Raw genomic sequence first — 17,637 nt, 5'->3', positions numbered from 1 at the left:
ATATATGATTTTTCAGCCCTTGTATTTTAGGGCACCTAGACTAGTTTTTGTATTAGGGGTAGTTTTGTAATTTCACATGCACAGTGAATATTTGATGTGTGTAGTTGTAAATAAATTTAATTGAATTGATAGAAGCCCAATCCAATTAAATTTTAGAGGGGGAGGTGAGCATTTGCTTACTACACCTCATTGCCACATCATATAGTCACACTTTGTGCATGCTTTACATGCCTCATGACACCTAAGCACACTTAGTGGAGAATCTTGGAATTGATCTTGGATTAGTGGGCTGAACCATAACTAAAATTCACTAATCATAATTAGTGAAATTTTGACTCCAAAGTTTGGCTCCACAAATTCAATTTCAAATTGAAGTGAAATTTGAATTGAAATTCAAATTTCCCTCCAATTTTGTGTGACACTTAGGCTATAAATAGAGGTCATGTGTGTGCATTTTTTTGAACTTTGATCATTTGAATATTAAACTTCAGATTTCAGAGCTCTTTTAGAGCACAAAATTTCGTGCTCCTCTCTCTCTAGATTCATCTTCTAGACTCATCTTCTCCTTGAAGTGGCATCTCCTCTCTCTCTTCCTTCTCCATTCTGCTGCCATTCATCTTCCAAGAAGCAAAGGAATCCATTGATGAAGAAGATCCTAGGCCTACAAGTTCAAATGGAGCTTACATCAAAACTATTATTCTTATTTAGTGTTTCTGACCAAATGAAAGATTTCTCAGTAGAGGGAGTCTTAGACTTCAAAAGGAGAGCTTATAAAAAAGACAGTTGTTCTTAATGGAGTTGAATAAGGAACTGAAAAGGATTTACAAGAAAAACCTTCATAAGAGTCTACAGTGCAAATCCTACCATCATCAAAAAAAGAAAAAACTGGGATCATAAAATTCAAGGAAACCAAGAGATTTCATCCTAAGGCCTCGTCATTTGATTTTAAAAAGGATAGAAGTTCCAAGTAATAGAAGAATTCTTCACATGAAAGCAGATGGAAATGGGAAGGTCTGTAATAAAGGATGGGAATGGAAATATTAGAAGAAAAAAATGTTGCAACAGTGCCTATTCAGAAATCATTTGCTCAAGTATTAAAAATAACTAAATAATGCAAATGACAATTTGTTAATCAAATTGGAGGATAAAATCAATAACCATCATATTTGAATTATAATTTGCTTTTATCTTTTGAGCAACTAGCATATTCAAATGTACATTGCAGGGTACAAAATTAGTCCAGAATAAATAGCTCATGGCTTAGGATAAAACTGAGATCTTTCATGGGACAAGGAAGATTGATAATAAAATCCAAAACCTTGAAATGTAAGACACAAAAATTTGGATTCATCTTTTCCATTTTGCAGCAAGTGGTTTTTGAAATTTACAATGTTGTATTGAAAACTAGAAGATGCCAAGGCGGAATATCTAAATTAAAGAAAAATTTACATGGAATTGAGTTGACTGTAAAATTCTCTTTCCTACTATTATTTTTCTTTGGCATATAACATAAACTATATTGGTAGGAAAAATAACTAAAAATAATTGAACATATTGAAGAAAGTTATCCTCTGCATCAAAACTTGAAATGACACCAAAAAGTTGTCTATCTTTAATATAACTAAATAAATCGGAACATGTAGCAACACAATCGAAAGAAACATGTAAACATACCCAAAAATTTAATTATAAAGGATGATAGTGCAGGGTAAAGTAACAAAATGCTAAGCATTTAATTAAGACTTAGGAGGATTATTAGTCCCCTCCCATTGTCTGATCAATAAATTTGTAATGTCCTAATACTTTTTAATGAGTTTTCGTTATATGCATTGCATTCAACATCTTATTTTTTTATATGCATGCAAAACTTGAGCTTCTCATAGTTGGCATTACCCATCTATCTCTCGGATAGACCTCTGGTGATTAGATGTATATGGGGGAAAGGTAGAAAAGGAAGTAGTTTGGCCCATGGATATTGTAAATGCATGTTTGGTTAACCATTTAAGGACTATTGGGGGTTTACAACATACATTACAGAAAATGAAAATAAATAGCTCTATGATTCTCCCTTCAAACAATCATATTAGTCATTACTTCATTTTCCATCAAAGTAATTTGATAGCAATACTACACAAGCATATAGTAGGCCCAAGAGAATAAGTGCCATATGAACCTACCAGAATCTGTTATAACAGAATTCTATCCCACTACCCCACCCATTTGGTTATTCTGTTTTGGCTATCGTGCAAGAGCGCTTAGACCTAGTTTCATATTATAAATAATGTACTCCACTAGAAGTAAAGGAGAAGAGAAGAATTATGAAATACCAACTTATTGTAGCTTAGCATAAAGTAGCTTAGTTTCGGTTCGTAACATAATTACAGGTTCAATTTCGAAATTGCATGCTTTGTTAAACAGATTAACTCAATTATTGGAAAGTCAAATTCATAACTAATGAATAAAAGAATGCACATGCATCTTCAATTCTTCTGATTATTGGAAAAATATGATTCATAGTTGATATACGTGAGGTCCACTTATTTCAACCTACAGAATTAAAATAAGTGAACACCTTCATTTCTTTCTTTTATGAAGGAACACCCTAATCATTTAATGACAACAGAATAAGAGAAAATAATATGAAAGTAATATACAGCTTAGAGTGTTCAAATAAAGGCAGCTACTTCACGTCAAACAAAGATATAAATAACAATGAGCTTAATTATCGACTAAAGTAACTTTCAATACACATGGTCACTAAAACATGAATATTATTTAGCTTGTCGTGTGTCTGAAAACACAGACATGGGAATGAAGTCTTTAGACATATCCATAACATAACATCTGGGTATATGTCCAGCTTCAGTTCCAGCCAACTCCATTGTAAACTGTATTTTAACTAAACAATCAATATAAAAGGACAAAAATCACATGAAAAAGTGCTATTAATAGTTACAATCACTAACTATTGTCATATGATACACAACAAAGGACAATATGCAATTCCTTAGGAGCTTTTTGTGTTGCTCTTCAATCTGAATTATGGGTTCACTAACCTATGCTATGCTTAACGCAAACCTCTATTAGGCAGACTACCATACCAAGGTTAAACTCCAATTCTGATTAGAGAACAATACCAAAAGCAAATTTTAAAGAAATTAAAAAGGAACTATATTCTATTTTCTACCACTAAGGTAAAAATGGTTAAAAGAAATTAAAATATGATTGCTAAGGTAAAAAAAAACGCAGGATATAACGAAAATGATTAACAACCAAAACTATTGCCCACATTAGAAGTGAACTATATTTTATTTTCTACCTTCATGCACTTTTTTTCAATCCAAGCAAGGTTTAAAAAAAGGGTCTGACACCATGATTTCGGCCATAATCTCCAGGTTTTTTCAATCCAAGAGGTTTTTGAAATGTCACGTTCCACCCACCCAATTAATGAATCCGATTTCGGTAGAACTAATTTAACCAAAATCGAGCCTTCAATTTAAGTGGTTCTCTTTTTCTCAACACTTTCACTCAGAACCAAATAGAGCATATAATACAATACAATATAAGCATTTGCAACCACCCAATGCCAATATTTTTTTTATCATCCCATTATATTCAATGCGAAATATCCATCGGCATTGCCAACAACTAACCTCACCGCGTTCGTTTGACTGCCACTTAGAGGAGTCTTCTCTCCCAATTACTTTTTTTTTTGTTTTTTTTCAACCACTCATTGCATTGCTAATGACTAATCTCTGCTATAGAACTGACTGGTCACTCAGAGGAGTCTCCCCTCTCAACTACTTTTTTTTCCATCCAGAAGGCTTGAACCGTTGCAATGTCCATTGATTACGCATAACATAACATGCACATTTTTTTATGTTGAATATTATAATTAGCAAGAAGAGAGAGAACGAGAAGAATGAAGCTAACCTAGGGGGAGAATCGTCATTGTCGATGGAGACGACGACCTTAGAAACGGGGCGAGAATGGTCGGAGGGAGGGGCGCGGAGGGAGCGAGAAATGAGGGGAGGGCACTTCATCGGCCACATTGCTCTCTCCGCAATATCCACGTAACCATTGTTGTTCGTGCTCGTGTTAGTGTGTTTACCATTACCATTAGAAAAATTTGCAAATTTTGTCTCCTTATTTGTCTTCAATTTTGATTTTGGTTCTCCTTTAAAATTATTCATGCATTAAGTCCTCATTTTATATCCAATCACACAATTTTGGTTCCCCAGTCCAGATTTAAACGTTGACTGTTAAAAATTTACGTTGGCTGACACGTCTCAACGGCTGATTCTCTGTTAATGGGTGCGTCAGTTTTAACCCAATAAAATAATTACCACAACCCTTCAATGGTAATCGCTGGTGGATCAAAAACCCTTCAATGGGATTTTTATGTAACAAAGTCCTTGATGAAGTTGTTGAAAGCAAATGGTTTGGGCGAGAGAAGGAAGGTGAGAAGGGGGTGTAGGGGTTCCGGTGAACTCTTGAACCATAGGTCTGAAGTTGTTGGTGTCGGTGGTGAGAACGGTGGTGGGTGCAAGCCTTGAAGCTCTGCTTCGTTTCTTTAAGTTGCGTAAGAGGCATTTGGTCTGTGGGAATGGATGGAGTTGTTGTCTTGCATTATTATTAATGTTGTCGTGGCCCAGCAAGTATTGATTTGTTGTTGTTGGTGTTGCTAATGAAGATGGGAGGCTTTCATGGAAGGTGCAATTGGGTTCAGATCTTTGGCCTTGATAGTCTAAGTTTAAGAAGGAATTATGGGGATTTGGGTGGGATTCTGAGAGAGAGTGGAGGTAGTTTGAGGAAAGATTAAACATTGGGGGATGAAAAGGAACAAGAGATGCTTGTTGCGGATGAGAGATGAAACCAAAATGATTGAGCAACAATAGATGGTTGTTGAGGGTGGAAGATGGAACCAAAAATGATAATCATGTCAGTCAACATAAGTTTGTAACAGTTAGTTAACACTTAAATATGAACTAAGACCAAAATTGTAATTTGTAATTTTGCCTTCCCATTACTATTACCAGCACCACCACCTTGATCTCCCATCACACCGAGAAATAAGATGATGATGAAAAGAGAGCGAAAGCGAGTTTGGTGGCGAGCGATTGTTGAAGTTGGAGTAAAATGGAAACCGTTTTGGTCCCTACTGTATTTATGGAGCACATCACAACACAACACAACTCTATTATATTTTATTTTCTTATCACTGTTAATCACTACTACAAAACAGGCTTTTTACATCGGTTTTGTGACTCATTCTACATCGGTTTTAACGTGTCATAGTAACAGGCGATGTAGAAAGTCAGGCATCCTGCAACGACGATTGTCAGACCGATGTAGAATATGTCATTTACGAAGACGGGTGTCTTATAAAACCCGTCTTTGAAAAGAGAACATTCTGCATCGGTTATTAGCAGCAAACCGATGTAGAATGTATTACCTTCTACAACGGTTATTCCTAAAACTGATGTAGAATGCCTTACATTCTACATCGCTTGCTGCAATAATTGTACTAGTATGTTGTACCCTTCTACATCGGTTGTTCTGATAACCAATGTAGAATAGCTGCTATTCTACATCATGTCCTTTGGGCACCGTAGTGGTATCGTATAACCGATGTTGAATGGTGCTTTTTCTACGTCATTGTTACATCGGTTTTGGCTGAGAACCGATGTTGAATGCGTACTTACTACATTGTTTATGCTGACAACCGTCGTAGAAGTCATATCATTCTACATCGGTTTTTGTTAATAACCGGTGTTGAATGTGGTACTTTCTACATCGTTTGTGTCATCAACCGATGTAGAATCAATATTTTTTTTGTTTTTTTTGTTCAATATTGGCAGTAACTATATGTGCAAATATAATTATACTTCATGTCTCATATGAGACTTAATTCAGCAATGAAATTGTACTACTCCGGTCAAAATTCTGCAATGAAATTAATATACTATAATAAATTATGTCATACAAGTGAGATAAATCTACTATTGAAATTAAAAGGAACGATTCTATTTCAAAGGAAACTTCAAGAGAAAACTGCTAAGACCTCTTTATTTGGAGGAATATAACCATTGAGTTTTGTCGCACTGCAAAAAGTCCGGATGACACACATCAATCTCTTCGTTGCTGCAGACAATGAATATATGTATAAAGCTTCATTTTAGAAAGTGTAGATGCAATAGTAGACATAATGACACCGCTATAAAAACAAAGAGCCGAAGCTTGTGACACTGACAATTATAGAAAAATTATGCTTCTGGGTTAGGTAAAACTACATGTAAAAGTTAATAAGAAGTCAGCCTGTAGCGTCAATGAATTAGTTTCATGTAATGCATATAATTACATAAAATTAAAATAAAACATAAATCTTAGCAGTTGTCTCAAACTGATGGATTTTTGTTTTGTTCATGACATGGCTCGTAACAAAGCTAGATGAAATCATGAAGCCAACAAATGAGCTTCACTTATAACCAGAACTTAATGGCAAGGGCATTTGAAATAGGACAGAACCAGGCAAATACAAAACGTGTAATGGGAACTTAGTGAGTACTACTTGTACCTAACATTTTTTATATATATTAATAGGATTTTTCTTATGCAGCTTTAAACACTTAATTATTTGAAAAATGAAATTCCAGTTATATAGTATATATGTGAGTTTTCACTCATACCTTATGAAGAAGTTATTCAAACATATACTAATAACTAGAGCTTAACAACATTCACATATTAATCACAATTACATCCATGCAGGATTCGAACATATTGTGGCTTATTTGCATACTTTCTACCATGTAAACAAATACTATATATGAAGTTAGCCATTACCTGTGGTAGAGTACTGGATACTACTGTTATTTCGTCCCTCTCATCAATTGTTGATTTGAGGGAACACACTGATCTTGCGGTGTGTGAATGCAACAAATCATGCTTAGACTTGTGTTTTACTCTTTTACACCAACTATGCAGGGACTCTCTAACACTTTCCGTTACTAAGGCCTTCTTACATTGACAACCCATCTGCAGTGAGTCATCAAATCAAAACGGGATCAAATAAATTTTCTGTTCGGTGCTGTTGTGAGCATGATTGGGCAATTCGGTGTTGGTTTCTACTCGGCTTATCTTGTAGCTGAAAAGGTTATTGTTACCACAAAGAACAATGATTGGGAACAAGGAATTCATGGAAGCCCTGACTGCTGGTGCTACCGTGAGCATGATTAGGCAGTGCGGTGTTGGTTTCTACTCAGCTTATCTTGTAGCTGAAAAGGTTATTGTTACCACAAAGCACAATGATAATGAACAATATGTCTAGGAGTCCTATGCCGGAACGGCTCATTTACTGTGACAAGAGATACATCTGGTGAGAACCTTGGTAGGGGAACAAAGATAACTTTGTTTCTTAACGAAGATCAACGTGAGTATCTTGAGGAACGTCGTCTAAAGTATTTGATAAAGAAGCATTCTGAATTCATTAGCTATCCAATTTCTCTCTGGATTGAGAAGACTACTGAAAAGGAGATTTTTGATGATGAGGATGAGGAAGAGAAGAAGGATGAGGAGGGTAAACTTGAAGATGTGTATCAAGATAAGGAGAATGAGGAGAAGAAAAAGAAGACCATTAACTTTGTTTTTTATCTCACGAGTGGTCATTGGTGAACAAGCAGAAGGCTATTTGGATGAGGAAACCTAAAGAGATTATGAAAAAAGAATATGTTGCTTTCTACAACAGTCTTACCAATGATTGGGAAGAGCATTTGGCTGTTAAGCACTTTTCTGTTGAGGGTCAGCTGGAGTTTAAGGTTGTCCCTCTTTATCCCCAAGAGGGCACATTTTGATCTCTTTGACTCCAGGAAGAAGCCTAACAACATTAATCTGTATGTTCGCCATGTCTTCATCATGGACAACTGTGAGGAGTTGATGCCTCAATATCTTAGCTTTGTTAAGGGTATTGTGGATTCTGAGGATCTTCCTCTCAACATTTCTACAGAAATGCTGCAGCAGAACAAGATCCTAAAAGTCATCAGCAAGAACTTGGTCAAGAAGTGCATTGACATGTTCTTTGAAATTGCTGGGAACAAGGAAGACTATAACAAGTTTTATGAAGCCTTCTCTAACAACCTGAAACTTGGTATTGATGAGGATTATCAGAACAAGACAAAGCTAGGTGAATTGATTAGGTATCACTCCACTAAGAGTGGTGATGAGATGACCAGCCTGAAGGACTATGTTACCAGGATGAAGGAAGGACATAATGACATCTACTACATTATTGGTGAAAGCAAGAAAGCTATCGAGAATTCCCCTTCCTTGAAAAGCTTAAGAAGAAGGGGTACGAGGTTCTCTATATGGTTGATGCTATTTTTGAGTATGTTGTTGGTCAGCTTAAGGAATTTGAGGGAAAGAAGTTGGTCTCTGCTACCAAGGAAGGCCTAAAACTTGATGAGAGCGAAGACAAGAAGAAAAATAAGGAAGATTGGTTGCTTAACTTCTACCATACCCTCAATGAAGGTAAAAAATACTGATGGTTTAGCTGAACGTGAAGTGTCTTCGTCTCAACATGATTTAGTTTTCGAGCACTTTCTGATGTTCAAATGCTTCTCTTGGAAGCTGTAGATTGTGCTAGTTTTGTTGCCTATATTATTATGTTCAAATGCTTCTCTTTAGCTTCAGTTGCCTGATTGTTTGTAACAAGAATCCCTTGATCTACAGTTTGTAGTGTAGGCTTGAGGATACTGATTTGGGGGAATTGATTGTTCTTTTATGGATGCACGAATGAATGCAAAATCACATGTTCTCAAATTAGTCATTTAATTTGTAAACGGAAAATATGTTCAGTACTGGTTATATTCGTAAAGCAATGCTTTTAGCAACTATTTATTTGACCAAATGGTGGAAAGAACCTTGTTCATCAAATACTGTAATTGGCCTATTATTCTTTTGCCAGTGTGAAATTAAATTTATCGAATCTGCATCATAAATCTGTAATAGGTGTAACTTAGTTTGTGGAGGAGAACCTAAGTTTGATCCCTCACAAAATATATTCTTGGAGAGAGACGATAAGCTTTAAGTGTGACTAAGTCTTAATCAAGAATTAGTCTCTTAATCGGTCTAAAGGACAAAAGTTCATGGGTACCACTAGGGAACTTAAGACCCTAATTATGATGGTACCAAATAAAACAAATTAGAGAAAATAGTTCATACAAGATTTATACCGTCATCTAATTATTAAATTTTCACATATATTTTCATGATTGCTGATTTATTGAGAATTTACTATCTTTTATATTGAAAGTGATAGAAATTAAACTCTAAAAAAATTATAATATTTTCCTTCCATGACTTGCAATATACCAACACACTAGAAAGTCAATGACTAAATTTAGTAGTAATTTTATCACGCACACAGTTGCTACCTTTCTCAAGTTCACATATATAATGCAAAATTAAAATACTAATTTAATTATATATATAAATATTATCATCACAACTAAAAATTTAAGGCTCTGTCACTACATGTATATATATCACACATTTTCAACATGTCATGCCTTCTTTTGTCATGTAATTCCTACGTATGATAGATCACGACATCACGCAATCTTCATACGTCATACATTCTTCATATGCCACGTTTCATGTTATCACATGGCATACATCTTCGTAATTGTAAGTCATACATATTAGTCATGTATACATTATATTCTTTACATTTTTTTCTCATTAATTATTCGATTAAAATGTGGGAGGAGAAAGAAGACTACTAGCTCATCAAGGCCATCCTTAGTAACATTAAATGATAAAGCATAAGTATACTAGCAATTCTTCCAGAAGAATTTCATTGAAAACATTGAAGTAGTACGTTAAGGATGGTATATGAATCCTTACATTTTTGCCTGATGATAAATTTTTTAAAAAAATTACCAATACTGTTAACGCGTCTTAGATATAACACTAGAAATAAATGAGGCAAACCTGATCACTTAAAATTTAGGTAAATACTCCGGTGCCTGTTAAGAAAGTAAAAAAAATAAAAATTATTGGAATGCAAAAAATGTTTTCCCTAAAATTTTAAATGTGTTTTTACATGAATTTCAACAAAACTTTTCAACTTTTAATTCCTTAAGTAAGGACACTGATGACAAGATTCTGGAATTTAAGTTTATCTTGTGAAAAAAAAAAAATAGGTTGTCTATATTTGCCTCATTTATTTTAAGAAGCATAAAGCTTGCCTTTTTCTTTCAAGAAAACAAACAAACAACTCTAACTTTGTCTTATTTATCTAATTTATAACAAATATTTTTTTCCTTTATAATTTTTTCCGTTAAATATCTAATTTAAAAAATACTTTTCATAATTAAATATGTTGTTCTGGAAAATAATTTTTAGAACTATGTTTTAACAAATAAAAAGATATAATTGACGATAAAAAAATATAGAGCAAGGATGGATATACTTAGCAAATATGCGGGTGTATATAACTAGTGCCTAGGATAGTTGGATGGTAGTTGGATGGAACTCATAAATCATATAAAAACTGCTTATAAGTTAAGAGTTGTTTCTCGCTTAATTATATACTATATATTGAATTTGTCTCTAGGAAATGTGAAATCTAAAAAAATGGTTGGCTTGCACACCAGAAACGACCGTTTAGGATAATTTTTTCTAAATTGATAAATGAGGATAAAAAAAGATGACACAATATTTTTATTATCATTATTTATAAAATCCATAAAATTTAATAATTAACATATATAAAAAAATTGATATAGTTAATAATTGATTATTGAACTCACACAATCGAATTTTTTCTTAGGCCCCAATAATTCTAGACAAGGCCATGCCATGGCCATGGCCATGGTAGAAAACAGCCTTTTGAATCTAAGTGGCTGCTGCCACAGCACAACCACTTTGAAGCTGCAAAGGCTACCCAAAACAAAGTTGTAAATTTGTAATGTACATGGTCTCTTTTTATTAAGGCTTCAACTTCAGGGGAAGTACTTATGCACTACTCTGTTAACCTTGTTATAAAATATGAGGATCACTATACATTCGAGGGTGTCCGATTACAGTTTTCTCACGTGTCTCTTTCTTTCTCTCTACTCACTCTCTCTTCTATCTATGCAAAGTTTATCCATGAACTACACCAGTGCTAGTAAAATACCACTATGGCTAGTAAAATGTACAATTTAAAAATAAAAAATGCATAAAAAGTGGAGTTTTTGTCCACAAACAGTCACTAGAGGCAAAACAATTGCAAAGTTTCATTAAATATGTACATTACCTTCTATTGGAGGTATATTGACCCTTTCCTTTAGCAATAAAAACTCGAACATGACGTCTCAAATATACTTTATTATTCAATTCAAGAACCTGTCATTACAACAAAAAATTGATTTTTAGATTGAAGTCATTACAACTGAGTATAACTAAGACCTTTGTAGAACTTATTAGTATGGTACTGTATGACATGGATGACAGGATGCAATTTCTCATGACAATATAAACTAATAATTCTTATGCATGTGTAGAGGCTAGCAGTTAATGTTTTCTCATATGGCTACTACAACTCAATTTTCTTTTGCAACGACTAAAATTTAAAATAGGAACTATAAGGCACAAAGAAATAGTTTAACCAACGCAATTCTTCTAAACATAGACAAATTTCAGAATGAAAGGACCTTAAAATGACCTAGCAATAGCAATTACTAATTTCGATTTACTTTCTATCACTCAGGTGCTTTATTGCACTAAGTTTCCAACTTATCTCTCCACTTAATCCCATCAAAGTTCGTTTTAAATTTATATACATCATCTGGAGCAATTTGTTATGCCACAAATATATGTGAATAGAGTACTCATTTGTTTTTTGAGTATGTAACTCAATCATAATAATTTCTCAGGATTTCCAGTTCTCTAGCAGTAATAAATGGACTGGACTAGAAACAACTAGACTATCAATAAATTTTAAAACAAAAACCATAACAAAGAAAACTATCAGTTCCTACATTTAGTCCCTAGTTGGCAACTATTTTGGTCAAGGTTTGGATTTGAGTAAACCGGGGCTTTTTAAAATGTTTTGTCATAGCTTTTGTTGGAACAAGCACATTATAATAATGAAACCATACACATGAATCAATTAACACAAAATTATTTAATTTAACTAAAGCGTATAGTAATTAGAAAAAATTGTCATCTATAATAATTTTATATATTTGAACATTATTTTTAATGAAAAATACAAGTAGTGTATAAATAAAAAATCAATCAACAGATGGCTGACTTCATGATTTAGCGTTAACTTTCAAACCCATTAGAATACAAAATTAGTGGTAACTATAGTGGATGGGTACCAAAAAAGTCAAGAGAAGCGGACAAATGACAACTCTCTAGTTATATACCAGCAAATTAGCACGCACCAATAATGTGGTCTATTCTAGGGAAAACTTATCAACGGAACCAATTCGTACGAAGAAAACAGTAATGTTACAAAAAGTGAACATTGGTGTATTCAAAGGCCAACAAGCATACAAAATGAAATCAAATTGCTTATGCTAAATGAATCGCTGCTGATTGTAATTGCAAGGATGGACTTAGTGACCACAAATATATTCCAAAACACTCTCACTTGAAGGATTGAATAATCTCACTCACTCCTTGAGCACCATAGCAAAACATGCTTGTCCCATAAACGGCAAGTGAGATAGGAGTACACTATTTGTCTCTCAAAATTTTAATTTGGTTTTCCTCAAAACATGTTTTGATATTTTGATATGCTTCAACCATATCTTGAAATGAGATCATTAATTGGGTAGGATTAACAGTCATTCATAATGAACGGTGTTGATAGCAAGGCATGTTACCCACCAATATTTAGTTTTAATTTTTTTTTGCAAAAACTGGATCCCCTAATGGTGACATGATCCTGAAATGAGCACCAAAAGAAGTTGAACAAGGTGAAGAGAGCAACACATGACACAAATATCAATAATTTCCGAAGGCCACCAGACAGGGGCCACCCCCCTCAGCAGAACAATGACCCCACAATCCCTACATTATAAAGCCTTACATACGGGGCCCCCCAATACTTGCATAATTGTTGTGCTACACCTATGTTTACTTTGCAGTCCAAAATTTAAACTATTGTCACCCCCGTAAATATAACAAATAAGAATCTTCATTTATTTGACAACATTACTTTGGGTCAGTAGAAGTGAAAATGAAACATTCATATAATTAGCTAGTAGTATCTTCCATGTTTCTTTTACTCATGTAGGATCCAAGTGTTTATAGTGCTTTTTGTCCCCACAGTGATCACCACTTTACAATGTAATCACTAAAGTTGAACAACATAAAAAAAAAATTAGTAGGAGAGAGAGAATGTTCTTGCGTCCCTTCTCTTCATGAGGATTCGTATTCTTTGGTATGTGTGGGATTGTGCCCCAGTACCAGGATGTCATCCATGAACTGTGGAAAAAGTTTTTATTTACCAAGTACACAACAAAAATATGAATGGGGGATAAAAGGAGGAAGTCAACGTCAGCTTTTTTTAGGATAGTTTTTTTAGGTAAGTCCTATTTTTTTACTGCAAAATCAATTTTAGGCAAGTCTTAACATAGTTAAACCTTCACAAACGTGAGTTTTTAAATTAGTCATCCGGACTTTGATCATCCTCAAATTATTTTTTCAGTATATTTACATTTGCACAGACAAAATACATTTGCACACACAAAAAATGAGAGAATTTATTCTTTCTCTAATTTCAACGCTAATCTTTTTTTTTTTATTTCCACAAGTTTGCTAAAGATAAGAATAATTTCTAAGCAGTTTTTCCTCTTTTTTTTTAAATTGAAGTGATTTACACTATAGAGAATTATTTGAGTAAGGGGTCAACATTATTGACCCACAGTTACATGTGTTTTTATGGGTAGCATTTTGTCTTCCTGGAAATTTAAAGATATACTGAGTATGTGCACCACCTAATTCAGATAGAAGGGAGGGAGTTCTAAGAAGGAAACGCCTTGAGTATGTTGACTGTATTTCTCAGTATTATCATATTCCTGATACAGAACGTTCAGATGATGAGGTCAACATGCATCGTCAGGTATTCCCAGGTTTAATATATTCGTATCTTAATTATTCATGAAAACATTGTCCTTGTTTTTTACTGTTGTCATTGTATATTTGTTAGATTGGTATTGATTGTCCAAGAATTGTTCCTGATGTTCCATTCTTCCAGCAGCAGCAAGTTCAGAAATCATTGGAACGTATTCTTTATGCATGGTTAGATATTGTTGTTATCCATTTGTTGGCCAGATATAATTCTTAGTCAAGTGTTCTTTGTTATAGTGTTTTTTTTAAGTTGAAAGATGACTCTTAGCTTGGCTACGAAAGTCATGCAATGTGACTTCCTAAGTATTGGGTATGCACCAATATCTACTAAGTTTGGAAAACCGATTCTATGCCAAAAACCAAAAGATAAAGATAGCTAGAAGATGTTTTCTCAACTTCTGTTTTCTTCTTATTCAACATCTCTCTCAATTTCACACACTCTGCTATGTGCCTTACCTCATTCAGAACCGTAAGGTTATTAAAGACCCAACCTCTTACAATGTCAATATCAGAAGAATCTAATCAGCTAATACAGCAACAGATATCAAGAAGGCATACCACAAGGCAGCTCTCCGACATCATGCAGACAAGGTTAGAATCTTATGTGCCTGCATTATAGTTATCTTAGTATGAGCTTTTGGGTATAAAGGCGAGCCACCCTCATTTTTAGCTTTCAAAACTGTTGTACTTAGGAAACTTTATTTTATCTGTTTCTGGTTTGAATTAGGAATAAAAATAGTAAGAATTTTGTGCAGTGTAATAATCATGTATCATAAAGAATATTAATATTTAAATTATTAATTACTACTGTAGTATAATTAATATGTTGAATATTTGATTCTTTTATATTAAAAAACATGAATAAAATAATATAAAAATTATGATTTAATATTTCAAATTTTATAATATATTATAATATTAAATTTTAATTTCTATAATTAAGGATAAAAATGAGTAGACTCTAAGTTGGGTACCGTATTACCCGGCCCATTCTCCCACTCCAAACAAATCCTTACTACAAATTAAATTGCACAAAAAGCTTCAAGAATTTTCCTATTTATTTTGTGTACCTTTTGGAATATTTTGAAAAAAAAAACATTACCTTTTTTAAAATATTTCATTTTTTATAGATGAGGCGTTATTTGATTTCAAAATCTGATTATTATATTTTTAACCCGAAGTTCTCCTTGGTGTATTCATAAAAAGTAATAATTTTTCTTCTATCTTAACCATTGATATCCTTTCAAAACATAATTTTTTTCTTCATTTGAATTGATTTTCGATATGAGACTCGTATTCATGTGAATTACTTTAATATGATATCATATCTGGTTAGATATTATCTAAATGTTCATATATCTAATCGTTATCTTCATTTTAATTAATATGAAATTGATAAATAAATAATATGAATTAAAAATATGATAATTATTAAATTAAAATCTTTTTAAAAAATATAATCATAATCACAAAACACTATAAAAATTAATCTTATTCAAAGATATTTTTACAAAGCATAATCTTCTAGCAAATAAGGAATATGGTTTTTTGTGTGTGCATTAAAGAACATGATTTATCCCTTACGTATTATTATTATTATTATTGATCGATCGATCAGGTTGGATACTAATTTACCCGTATCCCATAAAATATTTATGAAATAAAAAGTTATTTAAAAAATAGAAAATAACTTGCATTCCGTCCACTTATGACATGTATGAACCTTTGATATATATGATGACATGCATAAGCAAAGCTACCATTTTAATAGAATAAGAATATTATTTTGGTAGAGATAAAAATAAAAATATGATTTTCAATAAAAATGACTAATATGATTCATATATATATATATATATATATATACTTTTAGCAACAAAATATCTATATATAATTTTACTACTTAATAATATTCTAATTTCTCGGCTAAGAAATTAGATATTATAATGTTTTCATGAATATAATATTCTGATTTCTAATTTAATGTGATTAGATAGCCTCTTAAATTAAATTATTTTCTCACACAAATTTAATAAATTAGTAAATATATATAGTTAAATGCAATATTAGGTAATGTGTAATTAACAAGATACATTATTGTTTTTATAACACTAAAAACTATGATACTTCAGACCAACTAATTCCATCATTTTCTTTCGTTCTAAAAGGATTTTTGTCCACATCTAAAGACTTTTCTAAGTATCTTTGTAATCTAAGCAAAATTTTATCCTTCATAAATATTTCATCTCAAACTTTTTTTTAAGCTATCTATAGATTTTAGAAGCTATGCATGAGTTACAATGATATTTATGTTGCTTACATAAACAATTGTGAAAAATCCATATTCAAAATTTTTCAAGGACAAGCGTGGTATCATTTCTATATCATTCTTTTAACAAATACACACTGAGATAATTTTATGCTACATGCATCTTGATTATTTTTATCAATAAAGAGACTTATTTAATTGAGTAATCTTTTCTATAAGTTGCATTGTTGGACAAATTAAATCCTTTGGGGAGTTTTCATATAAATGTAATTTTCCATAAAGCCATACAAATTGGCTGAAACAACAACTATTAGATGTAAATTGAATCCTTCATGATAAACTTTACTAATTAAATATAAAAACAACACTTGCATTCACTACAAGTGAATATGCCTATTTGAAATCAACATTGGGTCTTTTGTGAAAATCCTTCAGCAATTAGTGATACTTTGTATCTCACAATCTCACTTTTTTCATTTTACTTTGTATCTCAGAATTTCCTATACAAATTTACAACTATTAGATGTAAATTGAGTCCTTCATGAGCAACTTTAATTTACTAATTAAATATAAAAACTACACTTGCATTCACTACAAGTGAATAAGCCTATTTAAAATCAACATTGGGTCTTTTGTGAAAATTCTTGAGCAATTAGTGATACTTTGTATCTCACAATTTCACTTTTTTCATTTTGCTTTTGCACAAAAAATCCATTTGTATCTAACTGGTTTGACTCCTTTAGGTGTACAAACTACATGTCCAAAAACCTTTTGCTTAACAGGCGAGTCTAGTTATGCTTCAATAGTACTTTCTTTTCATTTTGGCCAATCAATTCTTTGTCAATAGTCATTAGTGAACTTTGATTCTTGATCCTCAATATCATTTATTACATTTAACACTACATTATATGGAAATACACCATAACACTAACTTTTTTTTTATTCCATCATATTTCATTCATGAAAAATTTGAGATTTTTTTATTTTCACTAAGTCTAGGTACCTGAGTTGTTTGAAACTAAATCATTAATTATGTTAGAGAAACCTTTTAAAGTTCTCATAACCTCAATTTGATCATCTTAATTTTTTTAGATCCTTTTCATAATTGAGGATTTTCATCTTTGGAATCAAAGAGTCTACCGCGCTTCATGCATGTCTGAGACTTGTTTTTCAATACTGTAGTGTCCAAGAGGGATAACAAAATTTATTAGAGCATTAACAATTGATACATATGATTTAAC

The 17,637-nt window shown here is 32.5% G+C and overlaps 1 pseudogene; it reads left to right on the top strand.

Moving 5' to 3' along the window:
* The first annotated feature begins 7,177 nt into the window (after positions 1–7,177).
* Positions 7,178–14,344, top strand: LOC114391568 (annotated as a pseudogene).
* Positions 14,345–17,637: the final 3,293 nt, after the last annotated feature.

This window comes from Glycine soja, chromosome 17 (genome assembly GCF_004193775.1).
Source record: "Glycine soja cultivar W05 chromosome 17, ASM419377v2, whole genome shotgun sequence".
In the NCBI taxonomy this organism is placed as follows: domain Eukaryota; kingdom Viridiplantae; phylum Streptophyta; class Magnoliopsida; order Fabales; family Fabaceae; genus Glycine; species Glycine soja.
Note: the sequence above shows the minus strand (reverse complement) of the source record. Positions and strands in the feature narration are given on the sequence as shown.